This window comes from Hyperolius riggenbachi, chromosome 11 (assembly GCF_040937935.1).
Source record: "Hyperolius riggenbachi isolate aHypRig1 chromosome 11, aHypRig1.pri, whole genome shotgun sequence".
Lineage (NCBI taxonomy): Eukaryota > Metazoa > Chordata > Amphibia > Anura > Hyperoliidae > Hyperolius > Hyperolius riggenbachi.
Window position 1 is genome coordinate 197,477,993 of NC_090656.1, and position 27,429 is coordinate 197,505,421.

The following is a 27,429-nucleotide window of genomic DNA, read 5'->3' on the forward strand; positions in this document are numbered from 1 at the left end:
CTCCCAACCTCCCTCCCACCCCTGTGACAGCCGCCACTGCCGTATGTCAGCGCACATGTGCGCAACAGCACACGCGAGCACACGTCTGCCCGCGCACATGCACGCCCGGCCCCCTGGCCCCATCCTCCTCCTGCCCCAATGGCTGTCAGTGCACAGTAGCGCAAACAAACAGACACAGGGACAGGGGACACAGAGACACTTGCTGATTATTATATAGGATGTGATTGTCTTCAATCAAAAATGTGCTGGGAAAGTTAAAAAAAAAACGACCAGGTCTCCATCTGGATTTATGCAATTGCAAAATATATTGGCTAAAATTGCATAAATCCAATGGAGAATGTAATGATTGGTGTCAGCCCACAGAGAGAATCTGATTGTTGGCGATCTGCAGAATCGCCAAGAATGCAGATATACCCGATTATGGATGATCTGCAGAATCATCAATAATGCGAGTATGAACTAACCTCTGGACACCTAAAGTGTGAGTGCTTGGTGCAACAGTAATGATGAATACACATAGAACAAATTCGGAATTCCTGAGGAGCAGGAATCCCAGGAACACAAATGAGCCACAGACACTACTGCAGGCAAGGATCAATAGACAATAAGATCCTAATCTGCAAAGTAGTGAGATCACCAGGTGGAATGAGGTGATCAACAATGCTGCTACCGAGAGTTCCCAAGGCTAAGAGACCTCGGTTTAAGGCTGAACACACCAAGATGGGAGTGGGTGATTCAGACCTTAATGTAGCGCAGTATTTCCGAGGAGCGGAAATACTGGAACCCCTCAGGCTAGATACCTAGAACTGAGGGTAGCATAGTCAGACAGGCAGGTTCAGCAACTCACGGACAGAGACAGTACAGAATCGAGAGACAGGATCAGTGTGTAGTGAAATCGGCAATAGTTCGGCAACGAGATCAGAAAGGCAAGGTACACAATCAGAAGACTAGAGTGTAGTCAGGCAAGCAAGATAAACAATGCAATTAGTACTTTAAGCTATCAAGAAACTGACTCAGTGTGGATTCCTAGCTCCTGCCGGTTCTGGCACACTGTTAGATCTAGCTAAGGTCTGAGAGCTAGCACATATAGTATTTGCAACAGCAGACAGGGAATGACTGGCATACAGGTCCTATATGTACTGGAAGAGCTCCTCAGCTCCGCCCCAGTCATTCATCCAATCAGAAGAGCGGAAGGAGTCAGCTGACCGGCTTGGTCAGCTGACAGCCCTTCTACAAGCATAAAGGTCCTGACGCTTGGCCCGCGCGCGCCTAAGCCTCAGTCTCTGAGTGACAGAGAGGCTGTGTGCAGTGTCCGTGTTGGCAAGAAGATTAGTAGATGCCGGCTGAGTAGCGGGAACCGCTGCAATGCCGCTGGCCGCGGCGGCGGTGTCCCTGCTGCCCTGAGGCAAGATGTCACAAACTGACTGTGCGGTGGAAACCGCCGGCTGAGACGCAGAAACCGCCGCCCTGCTACCGCTTGCGTCGGCGGTAACTCTGCTAACCTTCACAGTACCCCCCCTGGAGGAGTGGCCTCCGGACACTTCTTACCCAGCTTCTCACGGTGTAATTGATGAAATCTCTTTCTCAATTTCTCAGCATGCATGCGGTCCTTTGAGACCCAAGACCTATCCTCTACACCATACCCCTTCCAATGGACCAGATACTGTACAGAATTCTGTACGAGGCGAGAATCCAAAATTTTCTCCACCTCGTATTCTGTTTGGCCCTCCACTATCACAGTGGGAGGCGGGGAGGAATCCACATACACTGCTGGTTTCAGCAATGAGACGTGAAAAGACCTACCACATCTCATACTGGCCGGGAAGTCAATCACATAGGAGACGTCATTGATCTTTTTGGCTACTGAGTAAGGCCCTATGAACCTAGGACCCAATTTGGCCGATGGTTGTCTGAGTGCTAAGTGTTTGGTAGACACCCAAACCTTGTCACCTGGAGCAAAATGCCACTCAGCAGAACATCTCTTATTGGCCTGTCTTTTCTGAGTCTGGAAGGCTGTTCCCAAACTCTTCCTTACTTGTCCCCAAAGATCTTTCAGTGTTCTTTGCCAGTCCTCTAGGGCAGGGAAGGGAGAAGAACAAACTGGCAATGGGGAAAATTTGGGAGACCTTCCAGAGACCACCTGAAATGGAGAGAGTCCAGTGGAAGAATTCCTCAAATTATTGTGCGCAAACTCCGCAAAGGGTAGAAACGTAACCCAATCAGTCTGAGCATCGGCCACATAGCACCTGAGAAACTGTTCCAGAGCCTGATTAACCCTTTCTGTCTGCCCGTTGGTCTGTGGGTGGTACCCAGATGAAAATGAATGCTTCATACCCATACCATGGCAAAAGGCCCTCCAGAACTTCGACACAAACTGGACCCCTCTATCCGAAACCACGTCATCCGGAATTCCATGCAGCCGGAAGATATGTTGCACGAAGAGACCAGCCAACTCCTGAGCAGAGGGGATCCCTTTAAGAGGGACAAAGTGGGCCATCTTGCTGAATCTGTCGACCACCACCCATATGACAGACATGCCCTCGGACTTGGGAAGCTCCCCAATAAAGTCCATGGACAAATGAGTCCAGGGTTCACCCGGAACTGGAAGAGGCTGCAAAGTACCCGCAGGGGCCTGACGAGATGGTTTGCTCCTGGCACATACAACACACTCCCTGACAAATTCCTTGCAATCAGATGCTAAGGAAGGCCACCAAACACATCTGGTGAGGAGATCCAGAGTGCGAGTGACCCCAGGATGACCTGCGTTCTTATGGGTGTGGAAAAGTTGCAGGATCTGTAACCGAAAGGGCATGGGCACAAAGAGAACTCCTTCCGGCTTCCCTTCCGGGGTATCAAGCTGATAGGCCGTTAATGTGGCAGCCCAATCTTCCCAAGTTTCTGTGGCCGCAAGCACCACCTTGCGCGGCAAGATGCTCTCGGGAAGAGTAGGTTGAGCTGTCTCCGGTTCAAAGCATCTGGAGAGAGCGTCAGCCTCAACATTCTTACTACCAGGGGTGTAAGTGATGACAAACCTAAACCTCGAGAAAAATAAGGACCAACGGGCTTGTCGTGGACTAAGCCTTTTGGCTCCTTCAATGTACTCCAAATTTTTGTGATCAGTGTACACAGTCATGGTATGCTCTGCACCCTCTAACCAATGTCGCCACTCCTCGAAGGCAAGTTTGATGGCCAGCAATTCCCTATTGCCCACATCGTAGTTTCTCTCAGCAGGGGAAAACCTGCGTGAGAAATAGGCACAAGGGTGAACCTTGTCTAAAGACCCAGAGCGTTGAGACAAGACAGCCCCTACCCCAATTTCTGAAGCATCTACTTCGACTATGAAGGGGAGGGTAACGTCCACATGTCTCAAGATGGGTGCTGAGCAAAACAACTTTTTTAACTGAATGAAGGCTTCTTGGGCCTCGGAAGACCAGTGGTAAGAATCTGCACCTTTCTTGGTCATGCGGGTAAGTGGTAATATCACCGCAGAAAAGCCCTTTATAAACGTTTTATAATAATTGGCGAAGCCAATGAATCTCTGGAGTGCCTTCAACCCGACTGGTTGAGGCCAATCCAGCACAGCAGTCACTTTCTGAGGATCCATAGAGAGCCCAGTGGTCGAGATCATGTAACCCAAAAACCAGACCTCCGTAACCTCAAACAGGCACTTCTCGAGTTTAGCATACAGAGAATTCTGTCTCAGTTTTTCCAACACATAATGTACATGCTTCCTGTGCTCAGAAAGGTTAGGAGAAAAGATCAGTATATCATCAAGATAAATTAATATGTATTTTCCCAAGACCTCTCTAAAAACCTCGTTAATCAAGTCTTGGAAAACGGCTGGAGCGTTACACAACCCAAAGGGCATGACCAAATACTCGTAATGGCCGTCCGGTGTGTTGAAGGCCGTTTTCCACTCGTCACCGTCCCTAATACGTATCAGGTTGTATGCACCCCGTAAGTCAAACTTGGAAAAGATGCTGGCATTGGTTATTTGCGTGAATAGATCGTCAATCAGTGGTAGAGGATAACGGTTCTTCACTGTGATCTTATTCAAACCACGATAATCAGTACAAGGCCTAAGTCCACCATCCTTTTTCTGTACAAAAAAGAACCCTGCTCCCGCTGGTGATCGGGAGGGACGGATGAACCCTTTGGCCAAATTCTCTTTGATGTACTCCTGCATAGCAATCTTTTCAGGACCCGATAAATTATACAAATGGCCTCTAGGGGGCATGCACCCTGATCTTAACTCAATGGGACAGTCGAAACTCCAATGAGTCGGGAGTTTATCAGCAGCCTTGGGACAAAACACATCTGCAAACTCAGAGTATTGTACTGGTACACCCTCCACTAGAACCTTAGTAGAGCAGATTGCGACCCTCTCTAAACAGTGGGCGTGACAATATTCCGACCAGCTGAGTAACTGGCCGGAGGCCCAATCAATCTGTGGGGAATGCTGCTGCAACCATGGCATTCCCAAGACAATAGTAGAGGTCGCCATTTGTAACACAAAGAATTGTAATCTTTCCTTATATAAAACTCCCACAGTGCATACAAGAGGTGGTGTCTGAGACAACGGACGTTTATTCTGCAGAGGAGAATCATCAATGGCCGTGATCATGAATTGTCGGTCCAAAGAATGTACAGGAATACCCAATCTCTTTACAAAATCATAATCAATAAAATTGGCCTCTGAGCCAGAGTCCACAAAAGCTTCAGACGTGAAGACCTGATTGTTCCAAGTAATGGAACACGGGAGATTGACTCGATTCTTAATTAGAGGTGAAAGTGGCTAGCCCAAGGTATTACCTCTAACTACACCTAGGCGGCAGGGTTTTCCCGACTTCTTTGGACAAATCTGTACCACATGGCCTTCCTCAGCACAATAAAAACATAACCCCTCAGATCTCCTGCGCATTTTCTCAATCTGCGTCAATCTGGAACGACCAATCTGCATTGGCTCGTCCGAGGCGCACTGAGACGGAGAGGAAATACAAGAAACTGGTTTTATGCCCCTATTTCCCCGGGACTGTTTATGGAAGCGTAAACGTCGATCCATTCTAACAGCCAAGGAAATTGCTTCATCATGAGTTTTAGGATCTGGATGTCCTAACATTAAATCAGCAATAGGTTCAGAAAGACCAGAAAGTAATCGGTCTAGAAGGGCAAAAGATCCCCATCTTGTGGACCCCGCCCACTTCCTGAATTCAGCGGCATAGGCTTCAGCCGTGTTACGCCCCTGGGTGAGCTTTTTAATGTTCCTTTCAGCTGTACTAGCCCTATCAGGGTCGTCGTACAAGATGGCCATAGCTTCAAAGATGTCATACACGGACTTTAAAGCCTCATGCTCGGGTGGCAACCCATATGCCCAGGTCTAGGAATCGCCAGAGAGTAATGTCTTAATTAAAGTGACTCTCTGGTGTTCGGACCCTGACAAATTGGGCCTCATTTCAAAGTACGCAAAAACGCGACTCTTAATTTAAAATTCTGGAAATCGGACGTATGTCCTGAGAACTTAGCAGGCACATCCATCTTAAGGTCAGAGACAGAAGGGGATTGTACTGCTTTTGCAGCATTCTGGAGTACCACAACTGATTCAGACATTTGAGCGATCTGAGTCTGCTGTGTATTGACCACTCCGGTAAGAGTGTTGACAGCAGTGGTCAGGACCTCCAGTTGGCTGTGCAGTAAATCCATTTTATTTGGTCTGCTGTTCTGTAGATTTGGTGTCAGCCCACAGAGAGAATCTGATTGTTGGCGATCTGCAGAATCGCCAAGAATGCAGATATACCCGATTATGGATGATCTGCAGAATCATCAATAATGCGAGTATGAACTAACCTCTGGACACCTAAAGTGTGAGTGCTTGGTGCAACAGTAATGATGAATACACGTAGAACAAATTCGGAATTCCTGAGGAGCAGGAATCCCAGGAACACAAATGAGCCACAGACACTACTGCAGGCAAGGATCAATAGACAATAAGATCCTAATCTGCAAAGTAGTGAGATCACCGGGTGGAATGAGGTGATCAACAATGCTGCTACCGAGAGTTCCCAAGGCTAAGAGACCTCGGTTTAAGGCTGAACACACTAAGATGGGAATGGGTGATTCAGACCTTAATGCAGCGCAGTATTTCCGAGGAGCGGAAATACTGGAACCCCTCAGGCTAGATACCTAGAACTGAGGGTGGCATAGTCAGACAGGCAGGTTCAGCAACTCACGGACAGAGACAGTACAGAATCGAGAGACAGGATCAGTGTGTAGTGAAATCGGCAATAGTTCGGCAACGAGATCAGAAAGGCAAGGTACACAATCAGAAGACTAGAGCGTAGTCAGGCAAGCAAGAGGTCATAACAGATAAACAATGCAATTAATACTTTAAGCTATCAAGAAACTGACTCAGTGTGGATTCCCAGCTCCTGCCGGTTCTGGCACACTGTTGGATCTAGCTAAGGTCTGAGAGCTAGCACCAGGGCTGTGCCGACACAGAGGCCAGTGAGGCTGGAGCCTCAGGGCGCAGGTCATTAGCACTCTGGGGGGCGCAACTTGCAGTCTGTGACTCTGTCTGTGTTACCTCTCTGGCTGGCCGCCCCCCGCCCCACATTCATGCTGCCTGCCTGCCGCCCGCCGCTACACTGTCACACAATGCTGGGCTGGCTGACACCGGAGCGGGAGCGGAGTGTATACATACTCCACTCTCCGCTACCCTGTTGCGTTGCCATGGTCACCGGTGGGACGCCTCCAAGTTGCTCCAATGTGCGCTGCCGCAAGCCCCTCTCTCTCTCACACAGAGGCCAACCAGCATGCGCCTCTCTGTGTGACATCAGCAGCCTGTGGGTTCCGCCCCCTGCGGCTGGCTTAAGGTGCCTCTCAGCATCGCGCTATCTCCTGTCCTGTGACTCAGCAGCTAGGGAGGAGTCAGGCAGAAGACAGTGGTGTGGCTGTGTGTGTTGACGGTGGAAATTAGAATCGCCTGCTCTGTGTGGCCCGCGGGCTGGCTGTCCCATCAAATTTAAGTAAGTGTGACAAGTTGAGGGAAGCAGCATCATTATGGCTATCATATTGGACAATATTATAAAAGCTCCCAATGCTCCCCTCATCATGCATTATATTTTAGATACATACTATTACATTAACGTGACAAGCACAGCTGAGCTCCTGTCTGTCCTGCATTATGGAATATGGATAATATATTACATAATATTATAATGTGACAAGCACATCTATATCAGCTGCTAATATAATATCCATTTATGGTGCATTATATGAAGGATAATATTAGTGTGTCTGTGCACTGTCTGTCATCAATCATGTCACTCAGGTGTCTGCTATCCATGAATTTGAACAATGTGTTAAAGAAATCATTGGGTAAAAAAATTAGCTTTACTCACCTGGGGCTTTCTCCGCTCCGCTCTCCGACACTGTCCCGGGCTCCCCGCACAGTGTAGAGGACGACCGCGGGGTCGTCCTTATTGCACCTGCGTGAAGCGCCGCTGTCAATCATGGCCACGTTGTCCGCGGCGCAGGCACAGTAGTTCTGCGCAGTGCGCCGCGGACCATGTGGCCATGATTGACAGCAGGCAGCGGCGCTTCACGCAGGCGCAATAAGGACGACCTCGAGGTCGTCCTCTACACTGTGCGGGGAGCCCGGGACAGTGGCGGAGAGCGGAGAAAGCCCCAGGTGAGTAAAGATAATTTTTTACCTAATGATTTCCTTAACACCAACATAAGGTGCATTGTTCAAATTCATGGATAGCAGACACCTGAGTGACATGATTGATGACAGACACACTAATATTATCCATGATTGACAGGACAATACATATGATGAACATAATAAAAATGAGATTCACTTACCTGGGTGGTGCCTTTCTCCGCCCCTGGCAGGGAGCCTGTGTGTCCCTCAGCGCAGCTCCACTTCCAGCCCGTCTCCTGTGGTCTCCTCCGTAGCAGCACAGTTCTGTGCAGACGCAGTACTTTTCCGCCTGTGCAGAATGCTCCCGGCAATGGGAGCTTGATAGCAAGCAGATCAGATGGGCGCCTGCGCAATGGATGCTGACCTGCCAGTTCAGCATTTGCTACAGAGGGGGCCACAATAGATGGGCTGGGAGCAGAGCTGTGCCCAGGGACACACAGGCTTTCAGGGGCTGGAGGAAGACTCAGGTAAGTAAATCTGTTTCTTTTTTAATTTGTCAGATGTATACTTTAAAGAGACTCTGAAGTCTCCAAAAAATGAGGTTTTTACCTTAAAAATCTTGTTAACATAATTGCCCCTCTTAAATCACCGTATCCCCACGGCTAAAAAACACCCTAAATCACCCCAAACTCTCTGGGGTACATGGCGGGCTCCTTCCGCATAGAGGCAGAGCATTTGGCTGCAGCTCTGCCTCTATGTGCATCAATCAGCGCGGATCGCCACCTCTCCCCCGCCCCTCTCAGTCTTCCTTCACTGAGAGGGGTGGGAGAGAGGTGGAGATACGTGCTGATTGACGCGCATAGAGGCGGCAGCAAGATCCACGACCAAGTAAGTCGTGGATTTCACCACGGGAGTTTAGGGTGTTTTCAGCCGCAGGGATGCGGCAATTCAAGAGGGGCAATAATGTTAAAAATACTGCCTTATTTTTGGATATCTTAATGGTACATTAAACTTTGCATATTTATGTGCAAATACAACAGCTTGAACTACTCGAAAGGGGGAAGGGGCACTTGGGGGGGGGGGGGGGGGGGGCGCACTTTGGCAGCTCAGCCTCTGTTGACAGTGGACCTTGTCCCGGCACTGCCTAGCACATATAGTATACACAACAGCAGACAGGGAATGACTGGCATACAGGTCCTATAAGTACTGGAAGAACTCCTTAGCTCCGCCCCAGTCATTCATCCAATCAGAAGAGCGGAAGGAGTCAGCTGACCGGCTTGGTCAGCTGACAGCCCTTCTACGAGCATAAAGGTCCTGTCGCTTGGCCCGCGCGCCTAAGCCTCAGCCTCCGAGTGACAGAGAGGCTGTGTGCAGTATCCGTGTTGGCAAGAAGATTAGTAGATGCCGGCTGAGTAGTGGGAACCGCTGCCATGCCGCCGGCCGCGGCGGCGGTGGTGTCCCTGCTGCCCTGAGGCAAGATGTCACAAACTGACTGTGCGGTGGAAACCGCCGGCTGAGACGCAGAAACCGCTGCCCTGCTACCGCTTGTGGCGGCGGTAACTCTGCTAACCTTCACAGAGAACCAGTAATTTTTCCCTTTTGCTTTTGATTTTGAAACCCTGCTAAATCGGGTTGTGGACCAGTGATGAGCGAAGATGCCAATATTCTTTTCGCATTCATTTTCACAAAAATAATGTAAAATTGGATTTTCAAGCGAAAATTCCATCTAAAAGTTTTGTTACTTTTGACATTTTTTTGTGAATTTCCATGGTAAAATATGGTTTTCGTGGAAAAATAGTCACAGTAAAAATTTCATATTTTTGTGTTTTCGTAGTAAAAATATAGATTTTCCACGTTTTTGCAGTAAAAATATTTTTTTTTTACATTTTTGTCAAGATGCAAAAACCGTGAAAATTCAAGCACTTTTTCATGAATTTTTTTTTTATTGAAAAAGGATTTTGGATGCGAAAATTACTTTGGGGAAAATTCGCAAGCAACACTGGTGTGGACTAGAGATGGCCCGAACGGTTCACCTGCGAACAGTTCCAGGCGAACTTTCGGTGGTTCGCGTTCGCCAGCGAAGGCCACCTTTTGCGGAAGTTCGATTCGCCCCCATAGTGCGCCATTAGGGTCAATTTTGACCCTCTACATCACAGTCAGCAGGCACATTGTAGCCAATCAGGCTACACTCTCTCCTGGAGCCACTCCCCCCTTATATAAGGCAGGCTCCGCCGGCCATTACACTCGTGTGCCTGCAATAGTGAGAGAAGGGACAGCTGCTGGCAGACTCTCATAGGGAAAGATTAGTTAGGCTGTTATAGGCTTGTTAGCTTGCTCCTGGCTGATTCTTATTGCTAAAATAGCACCCCACAACAGCTCTTTTGAGAGCTAATCCTGTTCTTGTGATCTATTTTTTTTTTGTGTGTCCCACTGACACTTGTGTGGCATAGACAGCCTTACTAATTCATACTGTGTGTATGCCACTACCAGGCCCAGCACATTCAGTGACTACCTGTGTGTGTGACAGGTGCACATTGTAATACCCATCACTGCATATACAGGTCCTTCTAAAAAAATTAGCATATTGTGATAAAGTTCATTATTTTCTGTAATGTACTGATAAACATTAGACTTTCATATATTTTAGATTCATTACACACAACTGAAGTAGTTCAAGCCTTTTATTGTTTTAATATTGATGATTTTGGCATACAGCTCATGAAAACAGAAAATTCCTATCTCAAAAAATTTGCATATTTCATCCGACAAATAAAAGAAAAGTGTTGTTAAAATAAAAAATGTCAACCTTCAAATAATTATGTTCAGTTATGCAGTCAATACTTGGTCAGGAATCCTTTTGCAGAAATGACTGCTTCAATGTGGCGTGGCATGGAGGCAATCAGCCTGTGGCACTGCTCAGTTGTTATGGAGGCCCAGGATGCTTCGATAGCGGCCTTAAGCTCATCCAGAGTTTTGGGTCTTGTGTCTCTCAACTTTCTCTTCACAAAATCCCACAGATTCTCTATGGGGTTCAGGTCAGGAGAGTTGGCAGGCCAATTGAGCACAGTAATACCATGGTCAGTAAACCATTTACCAGTGGTTTTGGCACTGTGAGCAGGTGCCAGGTCGTGCTGGAAAATGAGATATTCATCTCCACAAACCTTTTCAGCAGATGGAAGCATGAAGTGCTCCAAAATCTCCCGATAGCTAGCTGCATTGACCCTGCCCTTGATAAAACACAGTGGACCAACACCAGCAGCTGACATGGCACCCCAGACCATCACTGACTGTGGGTACTTGACACTGGACTTCAGGCATTTTGGCATTTCTCTCTCCCAGTCTTCCTCCAGACTCTGGCATCTTGATTTCCGAATGACATGCAAAAGTTGCTTTCATCCGAAAAAAAGGACTTTGACCCACTGAGCAACAGTCCAGTGCTGCTTCTCTGTAGCCCAGGTCAGGCGCTTCTGCCACTGTTTCTGGTTCAAAAGTGGCTTGACCTGGGGAATGCGGCACCTGTAGCCCATTTCCTGCACACGCCTGTACACGGTGGCTCTGGATGTTTCTACTCCAGACTCAGTCCACTGCTTCTGCAGGCCCCCCAAGGTCTGGAATCGGTCCTTCTCCACAATCTATCTCAGGTTCCGGTCACCTCTTCTCATTGTCAGGGCCGGATTTGTACTTTTTACCGCCCTAGGCCAGCAAGCAACAAAGCGCCCCCCCCCCCAGCATACACACAATATCATATCACCGACTGTGTGATCCACTGAGAACAGTCAGTGACATGTCTGTTATGTGCTGCAGAAGATAACAGTTCTATATAAATACTTAATAATATAGTAGGACATTAGACTATGACTACTGTAGGATTAGATTTTGAGCTCCTCTGAGGACAGTCAGTGACATGACTATGTACTCTGTAATGTGCTGCAGAAGATGTCAGGGCTATATAAATACATAATAATAATATGGTAGGGCATTAGACTATGGTAGGATTAGAGTGTGAGCTCCTCTGAGGACAGTCAGTGACATGACTATGTACTCTGTAATGTGCTGCAGAAGATGTCAGGGCTATATAAATACATAATAATAATATGGTAGGGCATTAGACTATGGTAGGATTAGAGTGTGAGCTCCTCTGAGGACAGTCAGTGACATGACTATGTACTCTGTAATGTGCTGCAGGACATGTCAGTGCTATATAACTACATAATAATAATATGGTAGGACATTACACTATGACTATGGTAGGATTAGAGTGTGAGCTCCTCTGAGGACAGTCAGTGATATGACTATGTACCCTGTAATGTGCTGCAGAAGATGTCAGTGCTATATAAATATATAATAATAATAATAATATGGTAGGCCATTAGAGTATGGGGTAGGGATTAGATTGTGAGCTGACAGTCAAATGGAAGAGAGAGAAAGAAAGAGAGAGAGAGGAAAAAGAGGGGGAAGGAAGGAGAAGAGGAAGAGAGAGAGAGAGCACAAGATGGGAGAGTAAAATAGGGAGAGAGAGTGTGAACAAAATAGGGAAGAGGTTAACTAAAAATGACAGAAATAGAGAACAAGAGAGTGTGTGGGAAGAAAAGTGTGGAGAAGGGAAGGAGCTGTTACACATGTGGAGTGACAGAATGGACAATAAATCATTCAGCAGCCGCTGGCAATCATCTTATCTTCGGTATACTGAAGCGACTTAATCTGATCGCGGTACAGGTCAGTGTGAAAGATCTTATCTATTGTATAATTACCCCTGTGGAGCTTTTGATCTTGTACTGCTGGTGCTGCCTGACTCTTTGGCACAGAACCATTATTGATCTATGGCCCCCTTCCCCCTCCCCCCCCCCCTTCCGGGGACTGGGAGCTGCAGCCAGGCAACATGATGCGAGTTGCCTGGCTGGTTGTGTCCATTGCTGCTTCTCACGGCCTCTACGTAATCAACACCTGGCCACCATGTCTCTGAAAGGTGCCCCAGCGGCCAAGTCACGTGATGCCCACCTACTACCAGCCAGTGTAAATAGGAGTGCAGGCCAAGCCACTCCCCCCAAGCCATGCTATTGGACTCCTGGAGGATGTAAGGGCTGCAATTGGCTGCTGACAGTGTGTGCAGAGGGCGCACACAATCAAGCTTTGCCTCCAGCTCTGCTGTATGTAATGCTACGACGACGGAGTAGCCAGGCCTGGCTGCCAGCATCGCATCGTTCGCATGGCTCCGCCTGAGTCACTCGGAGTCTGTTCGGAGTCCGATCTCCTCCTTAGTCCTCCTCCTCTGGGATCCCTCCCCCTGTGTAGCCAGGCAACCGTAGCCGCTCCTATCCTGCTCACACGCACACAGAGCAGAGCGGCAAGCGCGGGGCGGGCGGCTGCGGACACTAGCGGGCGGCCAGCTGACAGTGACAGGTCACAGGTGCAGTCAATTAGTTAACCTGTCACCAGCGGCCGCCCCATGGAAGGTAGTACATATATTTCGCCCTAGTCCTGTGCCTTGGGTGCCTTTCCCCAAATCCGGCCCTGCTCATTGTGCAGCGTTTTCTGCCACACTTTTTCCTTCCCTCAGACTTCCCACTGAGGTGCCTTGATACAGCACTCTGGGAACAGCCTATTCGTTCAGAAATTTCTTTCTGTGTCTTACCCTCTTGCTTGAGGGTGTCAATGATGGCCTTCTGGACAGCAATCAGGTCGGTGGTCTTACCCATGATTGCGATTTTGAGTAATGAACCAGGCTGGGAGTTTTTAAAAGCCTCAGGAATCTTTTGCAGGTGTTTAGAGTTCATTAGTTGATTCAGATGATTAGGTTAATAGCTCGTTTAGAGAACCTTTTCATGATATGCTAATTTTTTGAGATAGGAATTTTGGGGTTTCATGAGCTGTATGCCAAAACCATCAATATTAAAACAATAATAGGCTTGAACTACTTCAGTTGTGTGTAATGAATCTAAAATATATGAAAGTCTTAAGTTTATCAGTACATTACAGAAAATAATGAACTTTATCACAATATGCACATTTTTTGAGAAGGACCTGTACCTAGTACCTGTTGTGTTCAGTGAACCCACCTCATCATTGCATATGCCTACCTTTTGTGTTGAGTGAACCCACCTCATCACAGCATATACCTACCTTTTGTGTTGAGTGAACCCACCTCATCACTGCATATACCTAGCTGCTGTGTTTAGTGAACCCACCTCATCACTGCATATACCTACCTTTTGTAATGAGTGAACCCACCTAATCACAGCATATACCTAGCTGTTGTGTTCAGTGAACCCACCTCATCACTGCATATACTTACCTTTTGTGTTAAGTGAACCCACCTCATCACTGCATATACCTACCTTTTGTGTTGAGTGAACCCCCCTCATCACAGCATATACCTAACTATTGTGTTCAGTGAACCCACCTCATCACTGCATATACCAAGCTGTTGTGTTCAGTAAACCCACCTCATCACTGCATATACCTACCTTTCGTGTTGAGTGAACCCACCTACCTATGTGAGTGCATGCAGTGTGATATACCACTCTCCGTGCATACCTGTTAACTGCACCTGTGTGACTGCACATTGTATTAGTCAAGTCACTGCATACCATTCACTTCATCCCCCCCGATATGGACAAAACGGGCAAAACAGGTAGAGGAAGAGGTAGAGGCAGACCCAGAGGAAGGCCACCCGGCACTGGCAGGTCTGTGCAAGGTTGTGTTGATGTGATTTTGTGTGGCCCTGGCCCAAAGTACAGTGCTCAGAAGAAGGCACGTGCCATCAACTCCCAAGATTGTCAGGACGTGGTTGACTATTTAACACAGAACACCTCATCTCCCGCAGCCACCAGCGCTACTACAAGCACTACATCCGCTTCATTTTACACTTCGCAGGAGTTATTTGGTGGTGAAATCACTGATTCCCAGCCACTACTGCAACAACAAGATGAAGGCGCTAAGCAAGTTACAGCACCTCATATGTGTGAGTTAGGCGACACTATGGACGTAACGTGTGAGGAGGAGAATTATGAAGTACCTGCTGTTGGTGCAGTTTTGGAGGTGTCTGAGGCAAGCAAAGCTGGGCAGGATGATTATGATGATGACGATGATACGGATGCCACGTATGTTCCCAATATAGGAGATGAACAGGGGGACAGTTCAGAGGGGGAGTCAGAGAGGAGTAGGAGGAGACGAGTTGCTGAAAGAAGCAGGGGGAGCTCATCATCAGAAACAGCTGGTGGCAGTGTCCAGTGGCATGTATCGTCACCTATGGACAGCCAGCCAACATGCCCTTCAACGTCAGCTGCTGAGGCCACCATAGTGCAATCACCCCAGGGGGGCTCAGCGGTTTGGAAATTTTTTAGTGTGTCTGCCTCAGATCGGAGCAAAGCCATCTGTTGTTTTTGCCTCCAAAAATTGAGCCATGGAAAGGCCAACACTCACGTAAGGACAAGAGCATTACGAAGGCACCTGGAGAAAAGGCAAAAACTGCAATGGGAAGAGCACCAGAGGAAAAGCAGCACACAATAGAAAAGCCACTCTCCTTTTCCTCTTCCTCCTTCAGGTGCAGCATCTTCAGCCGATTTCTCCCTTGCACCTTCACAGCCACCCTCCTCCACTCCGCCTCTGACCTTGAGCGGTTTCTGTTCCTCTGTCCACAGCAGCCAGGTGTCCGTGAAGGAAATCTTTGAGTGGAAGAAGCCAATTTCTGCCAGTCACCCCCTTGCCCGGCGTCTGACAGCTGGCGTGGCGGAACTGTTAGCTCGCCAGCTGTTACCATACAAGCTGGTGGACTCTGAGGCAGGGGTCACACTTACCGGCTTTCGTACGCATTTTCTGCACAGAAAAACTGACTTCAACTGAGAACTCATGTTAATCAATGAGCTAGGTCACACTTTAATGCAGATTTCGCATGCAGAAAAAAAACTGACATCTTGCGCAATTTGTCAGTTTTCTCTATAAATTACATTAGCTGTTGTAAGGTAGAGGTCACATTTGCCTTTCAGTTTTCTGAAAAGTGTAGAAACTGAAAGACAAGTGTGACCCCTGCCTGAGGCCTTCCGTAAATTTGTGGCCATTGGGACACAGGCTGTGCTAGACTAGTGTTAGTCTGCGTGCAGGCTAGTGCCTGCTGCTAGCCTAGGTAGCCTTAGCCTACTAGCTGTTGATAGGTTAGGGATTATAGTTATTACTAGTAGGTGTACTTGTGTACTAGTTTAGATAATTTGTACTGATATACTGTCTGCTAGTCTGTCAGTTGATTTACTACAGTACTGCACTGTTAGTTACTTTACAGGCCAGGCCAACATTTGTTGTTGTGATTTGTGACTGGCATTAGAGTTGGGCCGAACCTCCGATTTTCGGTTCGCGAACCGGGTTCGCGAACTTTCGCGAAAGGTTCGGTTCGCGTTAAAGTTCGCGAACCGCAATAGACTTCAATGGGGATGCGAACTTTGAAAAAAAAAATTAATTATGCTGGCCACAAAAGTGATGGAAAAGATGTTTCAAGGGGTCTAACACCTGGAGGGGGGGATGGCGGAGTGGGATACATGCCAAAAGTCCCCGGGAAAAATCTGGATTTGACGCAAAGCAGCGTTTTAAGGGCAGAAATCACATTGAATGTTAAATGACAGGCCTAAAGTGCTTTCAAACATCTTGCATGTGTATACATCAATCAGGTAGTGTAATTAAGGTACTGCTTCACACTGACGCACCAAACTCATCGTGTAACGCACCGCAAACAGCTGTTTGTGTAGTGACGGCCGTGCTGGACTGGTGCGCACCATGGCGAGAGTGCAGGTTTTGGTGGCTTTACAGCCCATATGGTCAGTCACCTGGCTGATGTAGCTGAATGACAGAACAGTGACTGTCCAGCTGATCAAATTTGGTCTGACCACAATGAGGCAACGACCTTATTATCGTGGGTGTGCCCCCCGAGACACTCATCTAGGCGCCGGTCATTGCTCCATTGTGATACGCAAGCCCCTTCACCACGGCAAGGTAATGATCACGAAGGGGAATGGGCGCATGTTCATGCCTTTTCTTTTGTTGTTGCAGCTGCCCGCAGTGCAGCCAGAAAAATTAGGCAGTCATGTACACGCACCCGAAAAATTATTACAGCGGCCGCTGCTAGCAGCGGCCTAAAAAATTCAGCAATCCGCCTGGAGTCCCGGACCCTGTTGGTGGTGGCGGAGAAGGTAGTGAAGCGGCCTGCAGGCAGACATGCTGTGTGGAGGGACTGGGAGCGACTTAGTCTTCTTGGGGCAGGCCAGGCAGCCAGTCACACGGCGTGCAGGCAGAGATGCTGTATGTGCGGGGACTGACTTAGTCTTGGGGCGGGCAGCAGCCCTCCGGGATCCATGCCTCATTCATTTTTATAAAGGTGAGGTACTTAACACTTTTGTGACTTAGGCGACTTCTCTTCTCTGTGACAATGCCTCCAGCTGCGCTGAAGGTCCTTTCTGAGAGGACGCTTGCGGCAGGGCAGGAGAGAAGTTGGATGGCAAATTGGGACAGCTCTGGCCACAGGTCAAGCCTGCGCACCCAGTAGTTCAAGGGTTCCTCATCGCTGTTCACAGCAGTGTCTACATCCACACTTAAGGCCAGGTAGTCGGCTACCTGCCGTTCCAGGCGTTGGTGGAGGGTGGATCCGGAAGGGCTACGGCGAGGCGTTGGACTAAAGAACGTCCGCATGTCCGACATCACCATGAGATCGCTGGAGCGTCCTGTCTTTGACTGCGTGGACACGGGAGGAGGATTAGTGGCAGTGGTACCTTGCTGGCGTTGTGCCGTCACATCACCCTTAAAGGCATTGTAAAGCATAGTTGACAGCTGGTTCTGCATGTGCTGCATCCTTTCCACCTTCCGGTGAGTTGGTAACAGGTCCGCCACTTTGTGCCTGTACCGAGGGTCTAGTAGTGTGGCCACCCAGTACAGCTCATTCCCCTTGAGGTTTTTTATACGGGGGTCCCTCAACAGGCAGGACAGCATAAAAGACGACATCTGCACAAAGTCGGATCCAGTACCCTCCATCTCCTCTTGCTCTTCATCAGTGACGTCAGGTAAGTCAACCTCCTCCCCCCAGCCGCGAACAATACCACGGGAAGGTTGCGCAGCACAAGCCCCCTGCGACGCCTGCTGCGGTTGTTCTCCTGCCGCTGTCCCCTCCTCCTCCTCCTCCTCCCCCAAAGAAACACCTTGCTCATCATCCTCTGAGTCTGACTCATCTTCTGCACATGACCTCTCTTCTTCCTCCTCCTCCCCCCTCTGTGCTGCCGCAGGTGTTGAGGAAACAGCTGGGTCTGATGAAAATTGGTCCCATGCCTGTTCCTGCCGTAACGGTTCCTGGTCACGCTCATTCGCAGCTTCATCCGCCACTCTACGCACAGCACGCTCCAAGAAGTACGCGTAGGGAATTAAGTCGCTGATGGTGCCCTCACTGCGGCTCACCAGGTTGGTCACCTCCTCAAACGGCCGCATGAGCCTGCATGCATTTTTCATCATTGTCCAGTTGTCGGGCCAGAACATCCCCATCTTCCCAGACTGTTTCGTTCTACTCCAGTTGTAGAGGTACTGGGTGACGGCTTTCTTCTGTTCTAGCAGGCGGGAGAACATGAGGAGGGTCGAGTTCCAGCGAGTGGGGCTATCGCAAATGAGGCGTCTCACCGGCATGTTGTTTTTACGCTGAATTTCTGCAAATCGTGCCATGGCTGTGTAAGAGCGCCTCAAATGCCCACAGAACTTCCTGGCCTGCTTCAGGACATCCGCTAAGCCAGGGTACTTTGCCACAAATCTTTGAACCACCAGATTCATGACATGTGCCATGCAGGGTATGTGTGTCAGCTTCCCCATATGCAAAGCGGCAAGCAGATTGCTGCCGTTGTCGCACACCACGTTGCCTATCTCCAGGTGGTGCGGGGTCAGCCACTCATCCACCTGTTTCTTAAGAGCAGCCAGGAGAGCTGCTCCAGTGTGACTCTCCGCTTTGAGACAAGCCATGTCTAAGATGGCGTGACACCGTCGTACCTGGCATGCAGCATAGGCCCTGCGGAGCTGGGGCTGTGTAGCTGGAGAGGAGAACTGCCACTCAGCCAAGGAGGAGGAGGAGCAAAATAAGTAGAACAGAGGCGCCAACAGGATAAAACAATAATTAAAATGTTAAAAAATTCGCTGAGGAGGCTATGGTGGCTCCGCCCCCTCCAAGCAAACACAGAATAACTGTGTAATGTAATCAAAACAAATTTATTGGTACACTCCAGGGTATAGAAATACAACGCGTTTCGCGGGTATAAGCCCGCTTCTTCAGGTAGTGGAGGTAGGAGTACACAGCAATCTGTCAGCAACACACCTGGCGCCAAAGGTGTCACTTTGGCGCCAGGTGTGTTGCTGACAGATTGCTGTGTACTCCTACCTCCACTACCTGAAGAAGCGGGCTTATACCCGCGAAACGCGTTGTATTTCTATACCCTGGAGTGTACCAATAAATTTGTTTTGATTACATTACACAGTTATTCTGTGTTTGCTTGGAGGGGGCGGAGCCACCATAGCCTCCTCAGCGAATTTTTTAACATTTTAATTATTGTTTTATCCTGTTGGCGCCTCTGTTCTACTTATTTTGCACCTTATATCCACCCTTGGTGGAGGGGGATACCCCTTCTTCTCATCTACAGAGAGCGACTTTTTAATCCTGAGTGGGGACAGGTCAAACTCCTCACCTGCTTATACAGTGGTTGCCTGGAGGCAACCCTGGTCTGTGAGTATAATTTTTACTCTTTCACATTTTACCAATTGCCAAAACCTACTACACCATATTGGGCTCTCGGTTCTCTCTCCTTTTGTATACTTCACTAAGGAGGAGGAGGAGGACAGCGAAGAGCATGTAGCAGGAGGAGAGGAGGTGGCAGGAGGCCTGCCTGCAAGCCGTGGAGGTGTCACAATTTGGTCCGCCGCTTTCTGCTTGCCATCGTTCACCACCAGGTTCACCCAATGGGCTGTGTAGGTAATGTAGCGGCCCTGCCCGTGCTTGGCAGACCAGGCATCCGTGGTCAGGTGTACCCTTGACCCAACGCTCTTCGCAAGAGATGACACCACTTGCCTCTCAACTTCACGGTGCAGTTGGGGTATGGCCTTTCTGGAAAAATAAGTGCGGCCTGGCATCTTCCACTGCGGTGTTCCGATGGCCACAAATTTACGGAAGGCCTCAGAGTCCACCAGCCGGTATGGTAACAGCTGGCGAGCTAACAGTTCCGCCACGCCAGCTGTCAGACGCCGGGCAAGGGGGTGACTGGCCAAAAGTGGCTTCTTCCGCTCAAACATTTCCTTCACGGACACCTGACTGCTGCTGTGGGCAGAGGAGCAGGAACCGCTCAAGGGCAGAGGCGGAGTGGAGGAGGGTGCCTGTGAAGGTGCAAGGGAGAGAGCGGCATAAGCAGATGATGCACCTGAAGGAGGAAGAGGAGAAGGAGGGTGACTTTGCTTTTGTGTGCTGCTGCTGCTTTTGCTCAGGTGGCCATCCCATTGCTGTTTGTGCCTTTTCTGCAGGTGCCTTCGTAAGGCACTTGTCCCTACGTGAGTGTTGGCCTTTCCACGGCTCAATTTTTGTTGGCAGAGCGAACAGATGGCTTTGGTCCGATCTGAGGCACACACATTAAAAAATTTCCACACCGCTGAGCCACCCTGGGATGTGGGCACCTTAGCAGCTGATGCTGAAGGGCAAGTTGGCTGGCTGTACATAGGTGGCGAATCTGGCGATACATGGTGCCGGACTCTGCCACCAGCTGTTTCTGACGAAGAGCTGCCCCAGCTTCTTTCAGCAACTTCTATCCTCCTACTACTCTCTGACTCCCCCTCTGAACTGTCCCCCTCTTCATCTCCTCTATTGGGAACATACAGAGGATCCCTATCATCGTCATCATCGTAATCATCCTGCCCAGCTTCGCTTGCCTCAGAAAAATCCAAATGTGTAGGTCCTTCATCCTCCTTACACGTTACATCCATAGTGTTGTCGCGTAACGCAGACATATGAGCTGGTGAAAATTCATCTGGCTGTAACAATGGCTGTGCATCAGTGATTTCACCACCACTAAATAATTCTTGCGAAGTGTCAAATGCAGCGGAAGTGGTGCTAGTAGTAGCGCTGGTGGCTGAGCAAGATGAGGTGTTCTGTGTCGCTAAATACTCAACCACGTCCTGACAATCTTGGGAGGTGATGGGACGTGCCTTCTTCCGAGCACTGTACTGTGGGCCAGGTCCACACGAAATTACATTTACACGACCTCGCGCAGACCTGCCGGGTGGCCTTCCTCTGCCTCTGCCACTACCTCTTCCTCTTCCTCTACCTGTTTTGTCCATATCGGGTATGCACGGAGTGGTATATCACACTGCGTGCACTCACGTAGGTAGGTGGGTTCACTTAACTGCACAGGTATGCGCACTGATGCGGTGGGTTCACTGAACAGTACAGGTATACAGTGGCGGGTTCACTGAACACAACAGGTATGCAGTGGCGTGTTCACTAAACAGGTATACAGTGGCAGGTCCACTGAACAGAACAGGTATACAGTGGCAGGTCCACTGAACAGAACAGGTATACAGTGGCGGGTCCACTGAACAGAACAGGTATACAGTGGCGGGTTCACAGAACAGGTATGCAGTGGCAGGTTCACTGAACACAACAGGTATGCAGTGGCGTGTTCACTAAACAGGTATACAGTGGCAGGTCCACTGAACAGAACAGGTATACAGTGGCGGGTTCACAGAACAGGTATACAGTGGCGGGTCCACTGAACAGAACAGGTATACAGTGGCGGGTTCACAGAACAGGTATGCAGTGGCAGGTTCACTGAACACAACAGGTATGCAGTGGCGTGTTCACTAAACAGGTATACAGTGGCAGGTCCACTGAACAGAACAGGTATACAGTGGCGGGTTCACAGAACAGGTATACAGTGGCGGGTCCACTGAACAGAACAGGTATACAGTGGCGGGTTCACAGAACAGGTATACAGTGGCGGGTCCACTGAACAGAACAGGTATACAGTGGCGGGTTCACAGAACAGGTATACAGTGGCGGGTCCACTGAACAGAACAGGTATACAGTGGCGGGTTCACAGAACAGGTATACAGTGGCAGGATCACTGAACAGGTATGCAGTGGCAGGATCACAGTACAGGTATGCAGTGGGCTGAGGGCTCACTGAACAGAACAGGTATGCTGTGGCAGGATCACTGAACAGCTATGCAGTGGCAGGATCACAGTACAGGTATGCAGTGGGCTGAGGGCTCACTGAACAGAACAGGTATGCTGTGGCAGGATCACTGAACAGGTATGCAGTGGCAGGATCACAGTACAGGTATGCAGTGGGCTGGGGGCTCACTGAACAGAACAGGTATGCTGTGGCAGGATCACTGAACAGCTATGCAGTGGCAGGATCACAGTACAGGTATGCAGTGGGCTGAGGGCTCACTGAACAGAACAGGTATGCTGTGGCAGGATCACTGAACAGCTATGCAGTGGCAGGATCACAGTACAGGTATGCAGTGGGCTGAGGGCTCACTGAACAGAACAGGTATGCTGTGGCAGGATCACTGAACAGGTATGCAGTGGCAGGATCACAGTACAGGTATGCAGTGGGCTGAGGGCTCACTGAACAGAACAGGTATGCTGTGGCAGGATCACTGAACAGGTATGCAGTGGCAGTATCACAGTACAGGTATGCAGTGGGCTGAGGGCTCACTGAACAGAACAGGTATGCTGTGGCAGGATCACTGAACAGGTATGCAGTGGCAGGATCACAGTACAGGTATGCAGTGGGCTGAGGGCTCACTGAACAGAACAGGTATGCTGTGGCAGGATCACTGAACAGCTATGCAGTGGCAGGATCACAGTACAGGTATGCAGTGGGCTGAGGGCTCACTGAACAGAACAGGTATGCTGTGGCAGGATCACTGAACAGGTATGCAGTGGCAGGATCACAGTACAGGTATGCAGTGGGCTGAGGGCTCACTGAACAGAACAGGTATGCTGTGGCAGGATCACTGAACAGGTATGCAGTGGCAGGATCACAGTACAGGTATGCAGTGGGCTGGGGGCTCACTGAACAGAACAGGTATGCTGTGGCAGGATCACTGAACAGCTATGCAGTGGCAGGATCACAGTACAGGTATGCAGTGGGCTGAGGGCTCACTGAACAGAACAGGTATGCTGTGGCAGGATCACTGAACAGGTATGCAGTGGCAGGATCACAGTACAGGTATGCAGTGGGCTGAGGGCTCACTGAACAGAACAGGTATGCTGTGGCAGGATCACTGAACAGCTATGCAGTGGCAGGATCACAGTACAGGTATGCAGTGGGCTGAGGGCTCACTGAACAGAACAGGTATGCTGTGGCAGGATCACTGAACAGGTATGCAGTGGCAGTATCACAGTACAGGTATGCAGTGGGCTGAGGGCTCACTGAACAGAACAGGTATGCTGTGGCAGGATCACTGAACAGGTATGCAGTGGCAGGATCACAGTACAGGTATGCAGTGGGCTGAGGGCTCACTGAACAGAACAGGTATGCTGTGGCAGGATCACTGAACAGCTATGCAGTGGCAGGATCACAGTACAGGTATGCAGTGGGCTGAGGGCTCACTGAACAGAACAGGTATGCTGTGGCAGGATCACTGAACAGGTATGCAGTGGCAGGATCACAGTACAGGTATGCAGTGGGCTGAGGGCTCACTGAACAGAACAGGTATGCTGTGGCAGGATCACTGAACAGGTATGCAGTGGCAGGATCACAGTACAGGTATGCAGTGGGCTGGGGGCTCACTGAACAGAACAGGTATGCTGTGGCAGGATCACTGAACAGCTATGCAGTGGCAGGATCACAGTACAGGTATGCAGTGGGCTGAGGGCTCACTGAACAGAACAGGTATGCTGTGGCAGGATCACTGAACAGGTATGCAGTGGCAGGATCACAGTACAGGTATGCAGTGGGCTGAGGGCTCACTGAACAGAACAGGTATGCTGTGGCAGGATCACTGAACAGCTATGCAGTGGCAGGATCACAGTACAGGTATGCAGTGGGCTGAGGGCTCACTGAACAGAACAGGTATGCTGTGGCAGGATCACTGAACAGCTATGCAGTGGCAGGATCACAGTACAGGTATGCAGTGGGCTGAGGGCTCACTGAACAGAACAGGTATGCAGCCAGGAAGAAGTTAAGCCTAACTAATCTTTCCCTGAGAGACAGTCTGCAGCAGCTCGCCCTACTCTGACTAATGCAGGCACACGAGTGGCCGTAATGGCCGCCGCTGCCTGCCTTATATAAGGGGGGGTGGGGCTCCAGGGGCTAGTGTAGCCTAATTGGCTACACTGGGCCTGCTGACTGTGATGTAGAGGGTCAAAGTTGACCCTCAGGTGCATTATGGGGCGAACCGAACTTCTTCCGCAAAAGGTTCGCGTGCGGTACCCGCACGCGAACCACCTAAGTTCGCGCGAACCCCGTTCGCCGGCGAACCGTTCGGCCCAACTCTAACTGGCATCTGCTTTAAACTATTGATTGTGTGTGACAGACTCGTCACTGTCTGTTACACTAGTTAATTATCGACAACTGTAGACTACACTACTCTTAGTTAGTAGTAGTACTACTACTACTATTTAAAAAAAATCAAACAAACAAAAAACCCCTTTAACGTCCTGAAACTGAGGGAGCAGGAGAAGACGTGGCTGACCCTCAGAAGCCTCAGAGTCGGGATGGTGGTGTCCGACAATGCGGCCAATCTGCTGTCTGCCATCAACAGGGGACACTTGATCCACGTCCCCTGCTTGGCCCACGTTGTGAACCTGGTGGTGCAGAAGTTCCTGCGCACCTACCAGGGGATGGACAATCTTTTGGAAGTGGCAAGGAAAATTGTTCGCAGTTTCACCGCTCAGCCGCTGCCGCAGCAAACCTGGCCGACCTGCAGCAGCATGAGGGCCTGCCACGACACCAGCTTGTGATTGATGTGCCAATTCGCTGGAACTCCACCCTGGCGATGTTAGAGAGGTTGGTTGAGCAGAGGAGGGCTGTCAACCGCTGCATTCTGGAGGCTACTCTTGCCGGCACCACCAAACTCCAGCTCCTTTCCAATGCACAGTGGGGGCAGATGCAGCAGGTCTGCTTGGTGTTGCCTCCCTTCCTGCAGGGAACCAACCTGGTGAGCAAGGGGCGGGCATCCCTCTGCCAATGGGTGCCCTTTGTTTGTCTGCTGGACAGGGAACTTTGTGATCTGCTGGATGTGGGAGAGGAGGCCCTGATCCAGCTGGAACAGCAGCCACCTGCGCAGTCCACCTCTGCGCAGGATTTTGAGGTGTTGTAGGAGGTGTTGGAGGTCCTGGATGTTGCTGAGGGGGAACAGCGTAGCGCAGCTGCAGTGGTGCAAGGGTGGAGAGAGGAGGAAGAGGCTCAGGGCCCAGAGGAGGAGGAGGACAGCATTGCGGCCGCTGACCCTGATGTCTCTGGACTGTCCACCCTGTTCCCCATGGCAGCGCACATGCTGCATTGCCTGCCCTGAGACCCCAGGGTCAAGCAGATGCGTGCCCGGGAGGATGCCTGCATCAGCACGATCCTGGACCCACGGCTGAAGGGGAAGGTGGGTCAGTTCCTGCCTGATGGAGACCCTGAGCAGAGAACAAGGGAGTGGCAGCAGCTCCTTGTTCCGCGACTGGAGGAAGCCTTCCCCCAGCCTTCCACCCCCTCTGTCCCTGTCCAGCCAGCACAGCAGCTGGTGCCTGTGGCCATCAGCAGCATCAGGCGCCCAGGAAACCTGCCATCATTGACTAAGGTGCTCTACATGATGGTAGAGCAGCTGAGAGAGGAGGTGCGTGCAGCAGCAGCAACCTCCTCTCAAAGTCACAGCCAGCGCCTGACCCGGATGGTGGCCGACTACATGGGGTCCTTCAGCGTGCTTGACAGCGGTGAGGAGCCTGTGAATCCCTTGGAGTACTGGGTCGAGCACTTGCAGATCTGGAGTGAGCTGGCGCAGTACGCCCTGGAAGTCCTTTCTTGCCTCCCTTCCAGCGTGCTGTCCGAGAGGTGCTTCAGTGCAGCCGGTGGTGTGGTCACTGAGAAGCGCTCTCGTCTGTCCACAGAGTCCGTGGACAGACTGACATTTCTGAAGGTCAACCAGGCCTGGATTGTAGGCACATTCCTGGCCCCTGTTGTCAGCAAGAGGAGGACATGAGGTGCCTGGGAATTATTGTGACAACATCAACCTTCAGTCCCCTGCTGCTTTGGCCTGGTTTTCCTTTAGGTGCTGTGGTACCACCGCTAGGTGCCATGGCCTGCTACATTGCTTGCTGCCACACGTTACTCTCCTCCTCCTGCTGCTGCTACTTTAACCTCCTGTCTGTCTGTGCTCCCACCGCTAGGGTCCACAGAGTTATGCACCACTAGCTATTACGCCACTACAATAGCTATATATTGTTGTAAAAAAAAATTCTGAGGTGCCGGGGTTGAAAACTGTGCTGTCCCACTTGTGTATTGGACACAATGTGGGCTTCACGACTGCTGTCCGGAACCTCCTGCTGTTGGTGTTTATTTACAGCTGTGGTACCAACGCTAGGTACCATGGCCTGATACATTGCCTGCTGGCAAACGTCACTTCTCCTCCTCCTCCTGCTGTATTTAACCTCCTGCTGTCTGTGTACCCACCGCCAGGGTCCACAGAATTATGCGCTGTTGCCATTCACCACTAGCTATTATGCCACTACAATAGCTATATTTTGTTGTAAAAAAAAATTCTGAGGCGTCTGAGTTGAAAACTGTGCTGTCCCAGTTGTGTATTGGACACAATGTGGGCTTCACAACTGCTGTCCGGAACATCCTGCTGTTGGTGTTTATTTACAGCCGTCGTACCAACGCAAGGTACCATGGCCCATTACATTGCCTGCTGCCAAACGTCACTCCTCCTCCTCCTGCTCCTGCTGTATTTAACCTCCTGTTGTCTGTGTTCCCACCGCCAGGGTCCACAGAATTATGCGCTGCTGCCATGCGCCACTGGCTATTACGCCACTACAATAGCTACATTTTGTTATTAAAAAAAACCCCCAATTCTGAGGTGTTTGGATTGGACACAATGTGGGCTTCACGATTGCGGTCCGGAACCTCCTGCTGTATGGTGTTTATTACAGCCGTGGTACCAACGCTAGGTACCAAGGCCCGTTACATTGCCTGCTGCCAAACATCCCTCATCCTCCTCCTGCTGTATTTAATCTCCTGATGTCTGTGTTCCCACCACCAGGGTCCACAGAATTATACACTGCTTCCATGCGCCACTAGCTATTACGCCACTACAATAGCTACATTTTGTTGTAAAAAAAAAAACTGAGGTGTCTGGGTTTAAAACTGTGCTGTCCCAGTTGTGTATTGGACACAATGTGGACTTCACTACTGCTGTCTGGAACCTCCTGCTGTTGGTGTTTATTTACAGCCGTGGTACCAACGCTAGGTACCATGGCCCATTTCATTGATGTTTATTACAGCCGTGGTACCACCGCTAAGTACCACGGCCTACTACATTGTATGCTGCCACTCGTCACTCCTCCTCCTCCTCCTCCTGCTGCTGCTACTTTAACCTCCTGCTGTCTGTGCTCCAACCACCAGGGTCCACAAAATTATGCACTGCTGCCATGCGTCAATAGCTATTATGCCACAAATTTAGCTATGCTGTTGAAGAAAAATGTTTACAACCATTCTGTAAGGGTAAAACATTAAGTTGGAAGCAAGAGGAAGAATATGAACCAAAAAAAATTAAGAAGAAGATGGTGAAGAAGAAGAAGAA